At 37.8% G+C, this 17,550-nt stretch overlaps 2 long non-coding RNA genes across 7 annotated transcripts in view; one reads left to right on the forward strand and one right to left on the reverse strand.

The window, feature by feature from the left end:
* The window catches only part of LOC146405620 (uncharacterized), a 141,334-nt gene that overhangs the window by 54,906 nt on the left and 68,878 nt on the right, over window positions 1–17,550 (forward strand). The window lies entirely within an intron of this gene.
* LOC106509490 (uncharacterized) lies at window positions 45–17,373 on the reverse strand. Its single transcript, XR_001307074.3, has 3 exons — window positions 17,204–17,373; window positions 3,352–3,434; window positions 45–2,095 (listed from the first exon to the last, which is right to left on the reverse strand). It is a non-coding gene; the product is annotated as an uncharacterized LOC106509490 (long non-coding RNA).

Below are 17,550 nucleotides of genomic sequence, written 5' to 3' on the forward strand. Positions count from 1 at the left end.
TTGTTTTTGAAGAAATAATAGAAATATTTTAATGCCTCAAAGTAGTTATGGGTCTTTTTTTTATTTTAAGTGTATAGAGCATCCTTGAATATACATAAGGAAAAATTAGAATTAATATACATTTTAGATAATAGCATTATTACAACTCACAATCAAAGGATTCGCCAAGGATTTCCTCTCAGTAATAAGAGCCAAACAGCATAAAGGGCTCATAGATTGCTTTTAAAACCAGTTTTCCGAATAATTTATGGTATATGTGTTTCCAAACAAAAACTGAGAGAGCAAGTAACTATTTTATTCAGCGATACTTCAAGCCTTAGTACCCATCCCATACAAAAATTCCATCATAAAAGAGCAACAATAATTTTCATTTTTTTTTAAACTTCGACAATAATTCTTATTGTGAAAAGAATAATTAAAGATATGCACAGAAACTTTGGGGAAGGTGATTAATAGAATTCTTAGCTGGTGCTCACAGTTTACCAAGCACTCTGGAGACATTTTTAGTTTACATTTATAGCAAGCTTAAAGTAAACCAAGCACATACTGTTACTTCCCTTTAACAGATGTTAAATTTGAAATCTTCAAACACAATGTATTATATAGTTACTTTTATAGAGCCAGTAAGTACTAGAACCTAGAATGCTTATATCTTATTTGTTTTTTTATTTTTTATGTTTTGGCCACACCGATAGCACATGGAAGCTCCTGGCCAGGAATCAAATCTGTGCCACAGTAGTGACCTGAGCCACTGCAGTGATAATGCCAGATCCTTAACCCTCTGCACCACAAGGAAACTTCAGAATGTCTTAATCTTAGATCCAAGCTTTTTCATTTCATTTCATTATTTCATAGACTCTTTCTGCATGATGAAAATCTATCAAACTGTATACCTCATTGGCTGGTATTGAAAACCTAGGTTTTAACTGCACTCAGTTCTAGAAACATCTACTTGAGTGAAACATCAGCATTAAAAACCAAACATATTAAAATTGCACTTGGAATATCCACATAGTAAGGAATCCATCAGTTCTGGGACTCATTACTTTGACAGGATATTTTTATTAATGGATTTTTCTAATTCATAAATGTGATTATATCTTTTACTCTTTCAATTGTACTTGTAAGTTTCCTATAATATTTCCATTTCAAGCAATTCTTCATCATGAAAATATGCCCTGTGTTCATCCCAATATAGAATGAGAATAAAATTGTCTAATGCGTATGGTACGCTAATAAGGTTTATTTTCCCTTTTTTTTTTTTTTTTTTTTTTGAGGGGGTGAGTGAAAAGGAATCTTTATTCTACTCTACATCTTACAAATGAGAAAACTGAAATGGAATATCTCCCCTTTTTTAAATAGGGTTTTTCTTGCTGGCACAGCCTGTTCTATTGAGGTCAGTTCCAAAGTCGTATTCTAGTACTCAGTTATCAAGTTTCCGAAAATGAGCATGAACCCCAGAACATTTTGCCTTTTTCTTACTTCTTCCCCAATTAATGGATAATCAATCCTATCTCTTTATATAAGATTAATAGCAGCAACAAAAATAGATGCCTCTCATTATTATAATTTAGAGTTACCAGGTGTGGAAAGCAGTAAGAAGGGATGAGAAAATCACAAAATAATGATAATGCATGCTTTTTTTGTACTCTTACTACATACAATTTGGCTTACTCCTCAAAACCTATGACAGAGAGAGTGAAATTTATATACTTCCCAGGCTAAAGAGATAGAAATCAGGGCTCAGAGAAAATAAAGTGTGCAGGCTGATACAGTCAGTCAGTGACAGAGGTGGATTAAGAAGAATCCAAGCATCTCTGATTTGCAGTGGTTGTGCTACCAAGTTCTCTAATTCCAAAACTACATTTACATTGACTAGCCAGATAAAACAGGTGCAGACCAGTCTGAAATTCAGGAGTTCTAAATTCCTGTCTCCATCCCATTTGGCCTGATTTAGTGCTCCCAGGCAACATGACATCACAATTAAAGGCGTGGCCTCTCAAATCACCCAGACCTGGCTTTACATCCCCATTCTTCCATTTACCAGCTCAAGGAAGTTTCACAGGTTGGGTTCTCCAAGGCTTAATTCCCTCATCTGTAAAACAAAGACTATTATGAACCTTAAGTATGACAACACATTTAACAATCAGTGTTGCATAAACCATTGTTCCTAGCATTTCGCTTTGTGCTCATTTCGCTTTTCCCAACTATATATGTATATACATATATACAAAATATGTATATAATTCTTGGAGTAAGGAAAATGAAAATTCATATAAGATGCTGACCACACACAGAGACCCCTCCCCCAGATTTACAGTCTACCTCTTGGACACCTTGGAATATTGCAAAGTTTCTTGAAAATGGATGTACCAGAAGAATTTATTTGAACTGAATAAGTAGTATGTCTTACATAGCTATGTGACTGCATTTTTTTTATCTCTAGCTTTAAGATGGCATAATAAATAGATTGAAAAGTTACTAAAAAGCTTTGCTGAATTGCAGTATATATTTTATTGATGAACAAATGGTTAGAGTGCCACTGTAATTGTAGATGGGGTAGGAAAGGATTGCTTTGTGAAAGTATTTGATATTACTCAAAAGGGATGGGGATTAACTTTAGCTTTCAAACCTCCGATCAGCATGAATTTATAAGTATGTCTAAAATCAAATGGCTCCACATAATATTTATTTATTCCTCGAGGCTAGAGGATTCCTTTTCATTTATAGGTTGGATTCATTGCCTTGAATGTATCCCCACAACTAAATAAAGATCAGATTTGATGAAATAATCTTAGTTAACAATAGATGCCCAGTTTTTTCCTTGTCCCCTTTTAATTCTGTTATCCCAAAAATGTAGGATTGAAATACAGTAGTCATAAATGTAAAGGTGAGAAACTCAATTATAATGCCAGGGAATTCATTCAAAGACACCCTGAAATCTCTATACAAATATTAAGTGGTGATAACTGCATTAATATACTTGTGTACATAAAGTCAGAATATCTCTATATCATTTACCGTGTGCTTAGTCACAAGTAATAGGAAGCTCAAAAGGCATTAAACATTAAGGAAACTATTGGCTTTAATAGCTGGAAATTCAGAGGTAAGGTGAACTTTGGAGGAGGCAGTACCCAGTGGTTCTGGTTGGGCTCTCTCCCATCCTCTGCATAATGTGATCCTGATCCTTAGGATGGAGCAAAATAGCTTCAGAAGACACCAGCCCCACAAAAATGGCCACAGCCAAGAGAAGAAAAGTAGCTTTCGGAACTCTCTCAGAAAAGAGAGAGAACTTTGTTTCTGAATCTCCAGCCAATTCCCCTCAAATGCATTTGGTTAAAATTGACTTACATGCTTACTTGTGCACCAGTGTTTGAGGTGGTAGAGTGATGGAATTCTGGCCACGCAAGGTCAGTTTCCCCTGAGGTACTTGGCTGCACAATAAAAGAGTAATGAATAAAATAAAACTGGGATTCTCTTGGGAAAGAAAAAGTGGAGAGCATGTACCTTTTTTTTTTTTTTTTTTTTTTTTTTTTTTGGAGAACATGCACTTTAACGTAGGCAACCATCTGTGTCCTCTACCTCGTCCAATATCTACCCATTCACTTTTATAAGAGGTATTAATTTAGTTAAGATCCTGAAACACTAATACTCCTTCTGATTTACCCTTGAAAGAGAAGTACCAGTGTTTAATGTATTAAATAAAATAAATTGTCTTGAACTATGAAGTTCTAACACTGCTGGCAAGCAACCATGTCACAAAGCATGGACAAGATTAAGTTTAAAGGCTGGGATAAATCCAATATAGGAAAGGAAGCCTCTGCAATATGCTCTATGCTCATATATAATGGTGCATATCGCCTCTTGAAAATGTAAACCAGAAAATTTCATGCAAACTAATATTAGAAGAAAAACAATGTTTCTCGTGGAAAGTACTCAGCTTTGGAATAGGCACGCAGCAGTAGATAGTATTTAAGATTCATATAATGTCAGATATTACTATAATCTGCAGATTAATTTTAGCTAGTGATCTGTCCAGAACCTAATAACAAAAATACTTCCCTGGAAATAAAATTTTACCTACAAAAAGATTTATATATGACTGTTAATGTTCACCACACTTTTTTAATATGAAAAATGAATATTTTCAGAGGTCTAATGAAGCCAAGACAAAAATAAAGACTTCCCAGAAATAGTATTTTGGACAGTGATGACTGCATCAGAGTAGGAAATTATTTTTTTTTAATTTTAGAATTTCTTTTTATTTACTGCCCTATAATTGCTCTTAAAGCACTTACAAATCTCTTTCCCAAAGAAGCAATTGGGCCTTTCTCTAAAATTAATTTAACTTTGAAAAATTATTATTTATAGTAATTGATTATTTAAATATTTATAAAACAGGTATATATTCCCCAAAAGGATTAAAATGCATAGTTCCTGCCTTCAAATAATTTAAAATCTACTTAAACATATCAATCCAAAAATATAATAAATAATTAATAAAAAATAAAATATAGCATTTAATTAATCACTGAATTGTATATCAGGGCATATTGATGTAGAAAAGACCAGATGAGAAAAATCTGTATACTTTAGATACAGAATCCCTACTAACACCATACTAACATCTAATAAGTACTCATCATGTACCAGATATCTTTAATAACATATCATTTGGTCCCATGACAACCCTATACATTCTAATCATTATGACCAATATTTTACAGACAAAGAAATTGGGGCTTAGAGAGATTAGTTTGCACAAGTTGAAAGTTAGTGAAAAGCAGAATTGGGAATTGAGCCCATAGAGTCAAACTCTTGGGTGTGGTTGCTTAGCTATTAAGGTACTTTGCCTTCAAGGAATAAGAGAAAGTTGTCAAGCACTTTGAAGACTTAGTGTTCCTTCTAAATCAAGGAAGATGGAGAGATATTTTAGGAAGGACGACCCACACAAGTGAAGGCATAGTCACTGAAGTGTGCATGGGATATATTAGGGCCCTTAAAAGAAACTGCCTAGACTGAGGCTAAAGTTTGAACCAAGTCAAAGGAGAAGAAAAGATTGGACAAATTAGTGGCATTGGGTTTCTGGGATAAACTAAGGCATTGAAGAGTTTTACAAAAGAATTTCTCAATATAAAATAATTGAATTATTTCATGTCCTCATCTCCTCAGCTGCCATCTTCAAATTCCAAAGGATTTGAAATGAATCACTGGAGACCACCCAAAGTCTTTCAAACCTTAGATTAGATTCAAAGGCATAGAAGTGTTCTTAATAGCTAAAAGGTTAATACTTTTCAAATCCTGGGTCGGACTACCCCAGGGAGAAAGCAAGAGGCATCCCGGTGACCTGGAAATCCCACAGGCCCCCAGGTGACCTCCCAGATGACATTTTGCCATCCGGCTAGCCATGTCAGCTCGAAATGGAATTCAGGCTCTCACCGTGGCAGAGCAGAGGTTCTCCTCCTAAACCGAAATGAAAATAGCTCCAAATTTGGAATAGATCATACATGTATGTTTATAAATATGTGGTTAATCTCTGGGAGAAAATATCACAACTGCTCATTGTGATCAGCAAAAGTAGCTGGGTGGTTGGGAACATTCAAAGAAAAGAGACTGACTTGACCCCTCCCTACCAACTCCTTGCACTTTGTCAATTTCAAAGGCTGTTCATGTATTATTGTGTATTTGAAAATATGTTTATTGTAAATGAATTAACTTTTTAGTGGTCTTTTTGCCTGTCCCACGATGCGTTCAAGGTATAATTGCCAGCATAATTCCCCAAAGCATAGTTCCCATGACATCCTGCCAGTAGTCCGTGCATGTTCATTGCTAATAGCTAATTCATAAGGTTCACAGGAATTGATTCACTGATATAATTTATGTTTCACGCCACATTTTTAAGGAGATGATGCCTCATACAACAAATAGTATGATGGCATGTAATGAATTTAAAAGATTTGTTCAGGGTTACACAGCTAACTGGTAATACTGCTGAGACTCAAGTCTGGAATACTTGCCACTTGCTGTGATATCATTCAGTGTCTTACAGATTGTGTATTCAATTAAATCAAAACTATTTAGGGAGTTCCCATTGTGGCTCAGCAGTAATGAACCCGACTAGTATCCATGAGGATGTGGGTTTGATCCCTGGCCTTGCTCAGTGGGTTAAGAATCCCACGTTGCCCTAGGCTGTGGTGTAGGTTGCAAATGCCGCTTGGATCTGATCCTGCTGTGGCTGTGGTGTAGGACAGCAGTTGCAGCTCCAATTCAACCTCTAGCCTGGGAACTTCTGCATGTCGCAGGTACAGCCCTAAAAAAGACAAAAACAAAAAAAACAAAAGAAAAACCAAAAAACTATTTAGCCTACCATCGATTTCTAACCTTTCCTTAGTTTTCTCATGTAAATCCCTAACACCTCTCCTTTGATCCAGGTAAACTAATACTTAACTACTGGCTTCTCAAATACCTCTCACTTTACTATCACTATGCCTTTCCTCATGCTCTTTCTTCTTCCTCCTTAGAATGTCTCCCACTTCATTTATCTCTTAAGAAAATCTCCCACAAATGGTCCCTCTTAAAACACCTTTCCAGGGCTCCGGGGGAATTCTCCTCTCAGTATGTTTTTATACCACTCCCCAAACTGCGAGTTAGTCTTAAATTGTAGTAGAATTGGTGCTTGTCTTAACCTGACTGCAAAACTGTAAACACTGAGAATAAATGTCATTGCTATCCATGTTCACTTTTCCAAATGTCTAGCAAACTCTTTTCACCTATTAGGCGCTCAAAAGCACTTTTTGAATTCAGTTTGAGAATCGATTTTCTGTAACCTCAAGGGTGCATTATCAGATGAAGCAAACTTTGAAGAGGACCCAGAAACTCATTTTACAATAGAGATCACAAACCAGGAGCTTGTGACACTCTGAAAGACATGTGTTTTATTAGACAGCACAGGGTCTGTTTCTTTTGGAAGGAGGGGTTTAATTTTTAATTTGAATTATATGCCTGCATGTAAAATGAAATGATCTCAAGTGACAATCTAAATTTCTAGCTTTTCTTGAAAATGGCAAAATCTAGCATCACTGAGCCTGCCCTACCACATGCCAAAATTGGCTAGAGTTGGTAAAACCTGCCTGTTTTCAGTAAGGGGCAACCTGTCTGGTGTGCCACAGCTCACCATTCATGGTTGTCTTATATTGGGGGCGGTGGGTCTATACTGATTTGTGATACCTGTTGGGTGCTATACATTTACATTTGCAATTCCTACTAGAAATGTTGATCCTTATTCTTTCAGGAAAAAAAAAAAAAAAAAAGGCCCTAAGACTCATTACCCCTACTCAGAATTCTACACCTATTTTAGCAATGACTTGGTGAAAGCCATTATCTCAACCATCTTTGAAAGTATAACCCACCCTCTCTATGTAGGAAAACCTCACACAGAAGTTAAGTTGCTTGTTGCCTTCAGCCATATTAATGGAAATAGAAATTCTATACATGGAAAGAAAACCATCATTTGACCTATAGGATGTCATACTGAGACATTACCAGGGAAGCTACCTAGTAGTGTCCCACAAGCAGAGGGAGCAGAATACAAGGCAGGTGGCAGAATTCCATAATTAGAAGGGATCTAAAGAAAGGCAACCCAATGTTTTAATTATTTTTATGACATTCCTACCAAGTTGATTTTTAAAATCTTCAAATCTCTAATAAAAGCAGTTTAAATTGTCACAATTTGTACTTTAAAAATACCCTTTCACATGTAGGGAAAAGAAGATTTAGTGTACCTTTCCCCCATTCATCCTTCATTTCCCTCTGGAGTAACTTAGTCCCATGTGACAATCTCTTTTTTTTTTTTTTTTTGGTCATGTCCATGGTATGTGCAAGTTCCCAGGCTGGGGGTCATACTCCAGCTGCAGCAGTAACAGTGCCAAGTCCTTAACCACTAGGCCACCAGGGAACTCCCATGACAGTCTTTTTTTTATATTTAAAGACAATGATCATGTTACTTCAAAGTCTTCCATTCTTCAGATGAAACACCTATGGTTTCTGGTTAGTAAGACTCTCTCCATCCCCTGGTTAAGTCTTCTGTGGTTCTTTATATTCCACCAAAATTCTTGGCACCCTCCACTGGCCATAGCATTACAGGTATTATCTGGTCCAAAAGAGCATAGCAGGGTATACTGAATCACTTCATTACAATAACTTTACACGGTCTCAAAGTTTAATTAGCTGTTTTGGCAGCCCTAAGTCTCTGTTGACTCTGCGGTAGTCCAGTGGCTACAGCTCAGATTAGACCCCTAGCCTGGGAACCACCACATGCCATGGGAGCGGCCCTAGAAAAGGCAAAAAGACCAAAAAAAAAAAAAAAAAAAAATTAAGGACTGGAATTCCTGTAGAGGCTCAGTGGAAACGAATCCAACTAGTAACCATGAGGTTGTGGGTTCTATCCCTGGTTTCACTCAATGGGTTAAGAATCAGTTGCTGTGAACTGTGGTGTATGTTGCAGATGCAGCTCTGATCTGACTTTGCTGTGGCTGTGGTGTAGGCCAGCAGCTGTTTCTGATTCAACCCCTAGCCTGGGAACATCCATATGCCACAGGTGTGGCCCTAAAAACAAAAACAAAGCAGAACAAAAAGATTAAGGACTTTGACCTTAGTAAATTCTCCAGATACACAATATTTTAAAATAACTCTATTTTTGGAGTTCCTATTATGGCTCAGCAGAAATGAATCTGACTAGCATCCATGGGGACGCAGGTTTGATCCCTGGCCTTGCTCAGTGGGTTAAGGATCTGGTGTTCCGTGAGCTGTGGTGTAGGTCGCAGACATGGCTCGGATCTGGTGTTCTGTGGCTGTGGTGTAGGCCGCTGGCTACAGTTCCAATTAGATCCCTAGCCAGGGAACTTCCGTATGCCGCAGTTATGGGCCTAAAGAGCCCCCCTCAAAAAAAAAAAAATCTGTTTTTTAAATCTCTAAGGGTCATTTTTACTGAGTGCCTGCTTTGTGCCAGGAAAGCTGTAAATATCAAGATATCAATGTGAACACAAGAGACCAATATTCTGCCGTCATGAGGCAGAACACTAGACCATGTGATAAGATTAATAAGGAAGTCAATGGTATGTTTAACAGTGCAAAGTACTAAAGAACAAAAATAAAGTAGAGGGAGGGGAAACGAAGTATTAAGTGAGAAGCTTGCCTCATTGAGAAGATGACATTTGTGTAAAGACAGCAAGTGAGGGCACCCTGTTAGCAAAATTCTTAGTCTACCCTAGGATCAGCAACGCTGCAATAGAGTAAGCCAGGGCACGTAGGTGGAGATGATTGAGGAGAGGATTGTGGGTGAGGAAGCCAAAATAGTTCCCAATGTGAGGGTAGTTCCCCCTCAGGGTGCATTTGGAAATGTGGAGGAGAAGAATTTTTAGTTGTCGCAATGACTCTGGGACCCTACTGGCACTGAAGGGGAGCAGAGATTCTCTGTAAGATGTTTTGTAGACTGGAAACCTGTTTTGTCCAAAATGCTAACGTCATCCCCATTGAGAGACCCTGAATCACTTTAGCTGTTTTATAAACTCTGGACTTTTGAAATGGGATGGGAAGCCATTAGAGACCTCAGTGTGGAGGAGTGAATAGGCTAACACATTTATCAAGGCTCAGCCTAGCCATTGTGTTGAAGGTGAAGGAGACCAAGGCAGAGACCAGATAAGAGGCTGTCATAATAATCCATGTAGAAGATGATGATGCCTGGACCAGGGCATTGGAAAGGAGGAGGAGACAAGAACTGGCTGTGATATGAACACAGAAAAGAAAGAGCCAGCCGGTATTGCTTTGCATAGGCAGTGACGTGTGAAAGAAAAAGACCAAGATTTTAGGCTTGATTGGTATCTGCCATTTGCAAATATAGAATGGTCATTTGTGGTTGTAATGGGAAAATTCAGAAGGAAAAAATTTTAGTTGGAGGCAGAGGGATGAAGAAGAAAGACCACATCACATGACCACCAGGTTGATAGATAAATGCAGGTATATAAGGATATGGCTTGTATGTAGATATATTTACAGAGAGCTAAAGATACAGATATGAACACTGACATAGAAAAAACATAGGGAGAGAGCTGTAGAAGGAAATCTAAAAGAGACCAAAGAGGTTAACACTGGCTATCTTGAGTTTTTTACTTCATATGATGATTTCTCTCTGACGTTTCCCAAATTATTTCCATGAAACCTGTCTTGATTTTTGTGAAATGTAAAAATTTCGAATGTCTACAACACTAAAGCTCATTTATGAAAGTGACAGAGATCTGATTTAATTTTCCTTCTTAGTAGACTCCCCTCCTCTCTCTCCAACGGCTAACTCAGCAGCTAGCAAAGGACTCCCCACTTGCAGCGCCATGTGTACCGATTTTAAATCTCAGCCCTACTCTACCATGGTCATTATAATCGTGTTCATACCTTTCCAGACCCCCAGGGGTTTTCACTCCAGGGAGAAACAGTGGAATTGTTAGCAGCTGGATCCTCTTTGAAAAAAGCAAGCCACACGTATTTATAGGTATTCGGAGGATTGTAGGAGGAGCGAAACGATTGTCACTCGGGTCCCCTTTTTTTGGCAGCACCTCAAAGGTTACCATGTGAGAGCAGCAGTGCCCCGCTGCCCTGAAAAGCCAGCGAGAGTGAAATTTAAAACTTGAATTGCCTCTCTCTTCTCATTATGTATTATTTGTCAATCATGGATAAAAGGTGGTTTTTGCCCTCCAGCTGCTAGCCCTGGGGTGCACATATCACTCAGTGGTGCCACTTTCTTGTGGCACATTGCAAGAAAAATCAATGATTGCACCTTCCTTTGAAAGGAAAGATGGTCTTTTTTTTCCCCTCATTTTATTTTCCTTTTTTTTTTTTTTTTTTTTTTTTTCATTTTAATCCGATGGTTTAAACGAAGAAGGCAAGTCATTTGGGGGGAAAAAGTGACCTTTGTTGTTATGGTGATAGACATCTTAGATGTTGAAATAATGTATATTAGAACACAGATGGGAACAGCTTTCCTCTTTCCTATTGAAGCCGCCACGTCTGAAAGTACTAATGGCTGCAGCCTGGTGAGAGAGGGACACGTAGTCCTTTGTACTAGGCCTTGCAAATGAGCAATAAAATGCACAATATCACTCAGATGAAATGCAAACCTTTAAAAATAGATTCTTTTGGATGCCCGCCTTTCAAACTTGTTTTACATCAAAACACCTTGCCCTCATTTGTACATTTTACTCATGTGACGATGGAAGTGTTTTTGTTTTTGTTTTTTAAATTAACACCATTTGAAGACCTCAGTAACTTTTTATTGTGGTATGCAGAGAGTGAAGATATGATGCCCAGATACATTTTCAGTTGATGGGATAAATCTACGTTAAGCCATACCTCACACAATTTTCTATCTAATGTTCCCAAACAAAGCACCGTAGCATCACCTCGCTTATTCAAGTACATTCATACAGGAAACCCTAGCATCCGTTTATTTCTAAAGTTTGCATCCTTGACTTGTATAAAGGAGAAAAGGCCCAGTAGAGGCAATGCTGAACTTTTTTTAAAGATTTCTTTAACCAGGAAAAGTGCACTCAAGGCATTAGTAGTCACAGCTTTGATTCTTTTGTAAGTTAAATACCACTCACCAAACAATTTAAAAGTGTGATTAAATGTATGCATTTTACAGTTAAATCAAAATGCTAACATAACCGATAACCTCCAATGAAACAGATCCTGTCAAAGTAAGATAAGACAATATTTTCCCCCTCTCATTCATTTTTTTTCTATTTTTCATAATACCATCTAGGCACAGAAATTGATGCCAACTGGAAAAATCCAAAAACGGAAGCTCCAGTAGGTCAAGCTCCCTTTCATGTTCTAATTGACATGGAAATGAGAAGTGGTCACATCTCCCATAAATTTTACAGAATGTAGTTTTGTTCAGTAAGGACAGCCCAGTAGGTTGGACCCACCTATTTCTGCAAGCTTTTTATTTTCTGTGGTCAGGATCAAATGGAAGGCGCTTGAACTGGCCAGGCTTCCAGAAAAACCTGTGCACTGTCATGGCATTTCCTATGGTTTCCATCTGAAGCTACAAAGGGCTGTGGCCTGTCTATCTGCACCTATGAATATAGTATTCAGGCTGCCACCTCCACTGGATGTGATTTACACCAAACTCTCTCCAGGAACCCTAGAAGCAAACTTTGTTGAACTTCATACAAGTTCAACCTTCAGAACCAAACCTGAAATCCCAGAAGTTTTGTCTGGGATTGAACTTCAGAATGAAGACATGTCTTTCCAAGTTACAGGTTTCCAACCATTGTTGATTATTTGGCCCCAGTCCCTATCATAGTCAATGTTGCACATTCCTGAATAACTAGATAGTGGAAAGGAATTGGAACTTAGAGGATCAGCACCATGGGGTGGGTGGTTGTAGAACACCCACAATTTCAAAGTGTGTCTCATTAAAGAAGCTCCCAAATATGTGAGGATTCTGCGGTGGTCCTTGGCAACAAGTATCTACTGGTTGCTTCTAACACACTCCTCTTTTTCTCTTTAATACTGCTGCACCCTTCCCAACTGACCCATCCAAACGCATATAAGAAGTCAGTCAAAGTGAAGGCTTGCTCTTCTTTTGTTGATTCTGAGTTCCCAATTTTTACGCTGTTGTTTTCCTGTCCTTTACCTGAACATCTTTCTCTTTTTGCCATGTGTTCAAAACCTCACTAATCACAAGGCTCCATTCACGGCCTCTTCATTCATGCAGGCTTTCCTGACCCTGCCAACTGGAAATAATCCCCCCTTTATCTGAACTTGCATAACTCTTATGTAATGACATCATCATCATGATGTATATACATATATTATCTCCCACACCAGACCACAAGATCTTAGGGCAGGATGAATTCATCTTTCTGTCACTCAACTGTTAGATGATAGAGTCACCCAAATGATAGTTGTTGGAAGAATAATGAATGAATAAAGAGATGAATAGTCATTATATTCAAATAAAAAGTGACAGGAGGACCTGAACATAGTTAATAAATACCATTAAAAAAGGCTGCAATGGAAAAAAAAAAGTATTTAAAGGAAAGACATATTCAGGTCTCTCACTGTCCTTGTGTCCTCTCTAGTTACTGCCCACCTCGCCACCACTGTGAGCCTCAGAAAGACAAGCACCTCATTGTCTTCATTCACTGCTACAGTAACTGGCACATAACTGACCCTTGATGTTTTTTGAATGCCTAACATATTGAATTTTTATTTTTTTTATTTTTTTTTGGGGGGGGGTCTTTTTGCTATTTCTTTGGGCCGCTCCCGCTGCATATGGAGGTTCCCAGGCTAGGGGTCTAATCGGAGCCGTAGCCACCGGCCTACGCCAGAGCCACAGCAATGCAGGATCCGAGCCGCGTCTGCAACCTATGCCACAGCTCACAGCAATGCCGGATCGTTAACCCACTGAGCGAGGGCAGGGATCGAACCCGCAACCTCATGGTTCCTAGTCGGATTCGTTAACCACTGACCCACGACGGGAACTCCCTTATTGAATTTTTAAAGCAAAGACTCCTTATATAATGTAAGCCTCTGGGCTTAAAAAAAAAAAAAAAAAAAAAAAAGAAGTTATAGGGACATCAGAAGGAGAAGATAAGATTAAAAAAAAAAAAAAAACCCTTGAGCATCCTAAGGCAAACCACTAAAAATGGTCTCCCAGTTTCTACCTGTCTGACCTTGTCTGAGCTTCTTTGAGCTTTGAGTTCTCCTTCTTCTGTGTAATGTCAAGTTGATGAGACAGCCACAAGTGATAATCTGTGTAAACGCAACCGCTCTCTCATTAGCCCAGAAACAGATTATAAAAACCAATATTGGCTCTTGAGAAGTCTTCTGTAGAGCACACTCTTATTTCCAAAGTAGCCCCAAACTTGATAAGATCCAAACCTTTGGAGGAGATTAGCATCAGACCCAGTGGGGATTTTTAAGCACATTAAAACAAGATAACGTGTTATCTGAGAGAAAATTAAGCCTCACTCCTAGGCCACGTAATTTATACAACTTGACACATGTGAACTCTTTTAAATATTTATCTGGTCCATTTCATCCCATAGGCTTTATTGCCTTGACATCTGAATATCTTTAATTTATGCACATTCAAATGATTCTTGATTAAAATAACTAACAATTTTACTGCTATTCCTTGCTTCATAAAATAAGTCATATAATCAAAACTCCTAGAGAAAGCATATTGATATCATATTTGCATTTAAAACTCCAGGTTTATGCCATCAGGTACTCAAAGCTGACAACAAACAATTCATTTAGTTCTGCACTTAAAACTAAATTTTAGCTGGAAGAGATCTACAGAAAATTGCCTGGTGGCCAATGCTCCCTCATAAAGGGATGAAGAAAGGGAGATAGATGTACATTTGAATGAACTTTTAAAACAGGTAACAGCTTGTTTAAAATTCTTTGCATTTCCAGACAGTTCTTGACTTTTGATGGAATCAATTCTATTTCAAAATATGCAAAAACTTTATTTATAGAACTAGGTATTCATACCTCTTTCCCACAAATGACTTTAAGTGGATTCCTCCCTAATATGTGTTCATTAGAAGTAGAAGGGAAAGTTTACCTTAATTTAGCAAACTTTCTCTACCTGGTAAAAATGAAAGGTATAAATAAGATTATAAAGAGTTTAAGATATTTCAATATTGCAAATATCTTCAACAATTTAATAAATATCATTCATATATCAATTGCATAGCCAGGAAACATTTCTCAATCACTAATATTAAATGAAGCAAGCACAGCCAAATGCTGTTTAAATCTGGTTATATGCAAATTGATATCATTACATTATTGTCAAATTACATCCAATGAATTACCAGTTATTCTTAGTTAATTACTCTAAAGAAATCTAGCCTCCAAAGCTCTCTTTGTAACCTGGTCTGTTACTGTTTATAACTGTAGTTATAAAAGCAATCAAATTCGTATAAAGTCACTTAAAGCAATCAATATCACATTCTGAATTAGTTTTATAAGACTAAGTACTAAAAGATGAGAGTATGAACAAATTCATTTGGTACAGCCACTTATTTTACTTTAAAATGTTCTATTTCATATGTGACATGCATTCTAACAAATTACTTCAAATTCATTCAAAGAGGAATTCTAATCTTCAAATACAAACGATGATGGTCTGCATAATCACATTTCTAATGTGGACCAATGTAGTAAAAGACCATCAGAATTCTGATAAGGAAAGCAATCACTCAATATTTTAGGTAATTATTAATTTCTCATTTGAAAACACAAAGTGACAACTTCACTGATGAGTTCAAACTTAATCATAGGTTCCAAAGTTTTCCATTAGTTAAAACATGATGAACAACCACAAATCAGCTTTTCTTCTCTACCCTCACTTATTCCTGGAAATGCTATGATCAGGCCCAAACTATGACCTCACATATTCCCTCTTTTTTGAACACTGAAACCAATAAAGTAGGCAGAACAGGCATTCCCACTCCATTTACATATGAGAAATTTGAGACCCAACAAATCTAACTTCCTCAAGATCACACAGTTGATAAGCAGAAGACCCCAAGAGCCAGACTGGCAAATTCTTTTCCAGCAAAAGTTAATGAAGCATTTTTGCATTCAGGTCAGTCAGAACCATTACCTCTCCATTTCCTGTATTTTTTCCAAGAACCTTTATTTGCTTTCCTAGAGATCATCTAATTTGTTTCTACTCTACTCATATGGTAGCACATCTCCATAGGTGATCGATTTATTCCAGTGAGATTTCTACTTTCCATCATCCTTGGGTTCAAGTGTGGGTATCCTTACACAGTTTTTTGTTTTTTGTTTTTTTTAAAGATGGTCAATCAAATTTACTAGAAGTTTCCTTTCCTTTCCAAGTCCTCTATACCTAAGAGAAATCAGAAGAGCAGAAATAAAATTCAGCCAGGTCAAAAACATACCTTAGGAAGAAATACTTTGTGTACTGTCATTTAACAAATAGTCACTTAATTCCTACTTTGTATCTGACAATTACTGAGGAAGTCAGTACCTAACAAGGAAGACCTACAGTGAGCCAAGGATGACTACACTGTACCATGGTATGTGCTCTAATAGAAGAGACAAGTTAGAGAACCCCCAGGAGTGGATATGTAACACCAAGGGAGGTAGGAAAAGTTACTAGAGATGGGAAAATTGAAATAGCCATCGAAAGACTGAAAGGAATCAGCAAGGAAGGCCAATCCAGGCAAAGAAGAGATTTGCCCAACTTGGTGTGGCACTTGCTGGCAGGATGAGATGTGCCCCACAGAGCAGAATTTCCCATTGCATGCTCAATTTTACTAAAATTTTCTTCTTAAAAGGTCAGTTTTCATCAGCTTTATGTGACCTGTCTGCTGCTTTAACTTGGCTCAATAAAGGAGCTGATCTGTCTTATACTTTGACCCTAACAATGGTTCATATCTCAGCACATTTGTGGAGAATTCCTGGATTACACCACTCTCATTCAACCCAAAGTCCAGCACCTTCCAATGACCCATAGCTCCTTTAAGCATTTCTCTGTCAAGTCTGCCTCTTCATTGTGGGCAGGACCTGAAAAATGGTGGGAAGTCACAGAATGTTGTCCAGGGACAGACAGAAGTTGAATATGCTAGAAAATATTTGGGGAAAAAAGCAGCATATTACCAGAGCCAGAAAAGTAAAAACGACAATTAATAAAACTTTGCAAGCATTGAGGTAGCTGTCAGGTATTTTTTGCATTATCTAATTTAATCCTCACAACAATCCCATGAGATAGATCCCTGTTACTTTCCTTATTTTGCAAATGAAGTGTCTGAAGTTCAGAGAGGTTTAACAATTCCTGATGATAATCACACCAATGGCAAACCGACCAACCAGGCTCCCACCCACATTCCAGAACCCACAATCCTAAGCCATATATCTCCCAAATAGGGGTCAAGTTGGCTGGGAAACCCCCATTTTATGCCTCATTAAAATTCTGAATTTGATCCCTATGACATGAGCATTAACGGTTTTTGAGCAGGGGTGTCTTTAGACTTGAATTTTAGAAAGATCATCCTGGGGGCATAAGATGGGATAGAGAGAAAGAGTTCAAAGACCATCGAATGATCCCATTTTGTGGTGGCCATGACAAAAGGAAGTGAGAGGAATTCTTTGAGAAGTAACTTACCAAGTGTGTGGATGAGGAAGAGCAGTCAAAGAGGATTCCAGAGTCTCTGGCCTGGCTGGCTACTGGTGGCTGTGAACAGGATCAGCAAAGAGAGAATACAGAAGGAACTGGCTAAAGAGACAAGAGATGGAGTTCTATCACAGTCCACCACCAGACTCACTTCCCTGTGTGATCAAGCTTGCTTGTGTCCAGATTGTTCTCCTAAGTCAGTTTTACAGCTGATTTTTTTTTTTAAGTAATTTCTTGGCCATCTGTCAATGAGTGTAAAACACATGGAGACTAAAAATCCATGGACAGTCTGTTCTGAAAAGTCTGGCTTCACATTCCCTTTCTACTCCATGCTAGAA

Source organism: Sus scrofa, chromosome 2 (assembly GCF_054392235.1).
Source record: "Sus scrofa isolate SSC_HxYL_T2T_F1_AM1 chromosome 2, Sscrofa_HxYL_maternal_Yorkshire_Landrace_v2.0, whole genome shotgun sequence".
In the NCBI taxonomy this organism is placed as follows: domain Eukaryota; kingdom Metazoa; phylum Chordata; class Mammalia; order Artiodactyla; family Suidae; genus Sus; species Sus scrofa.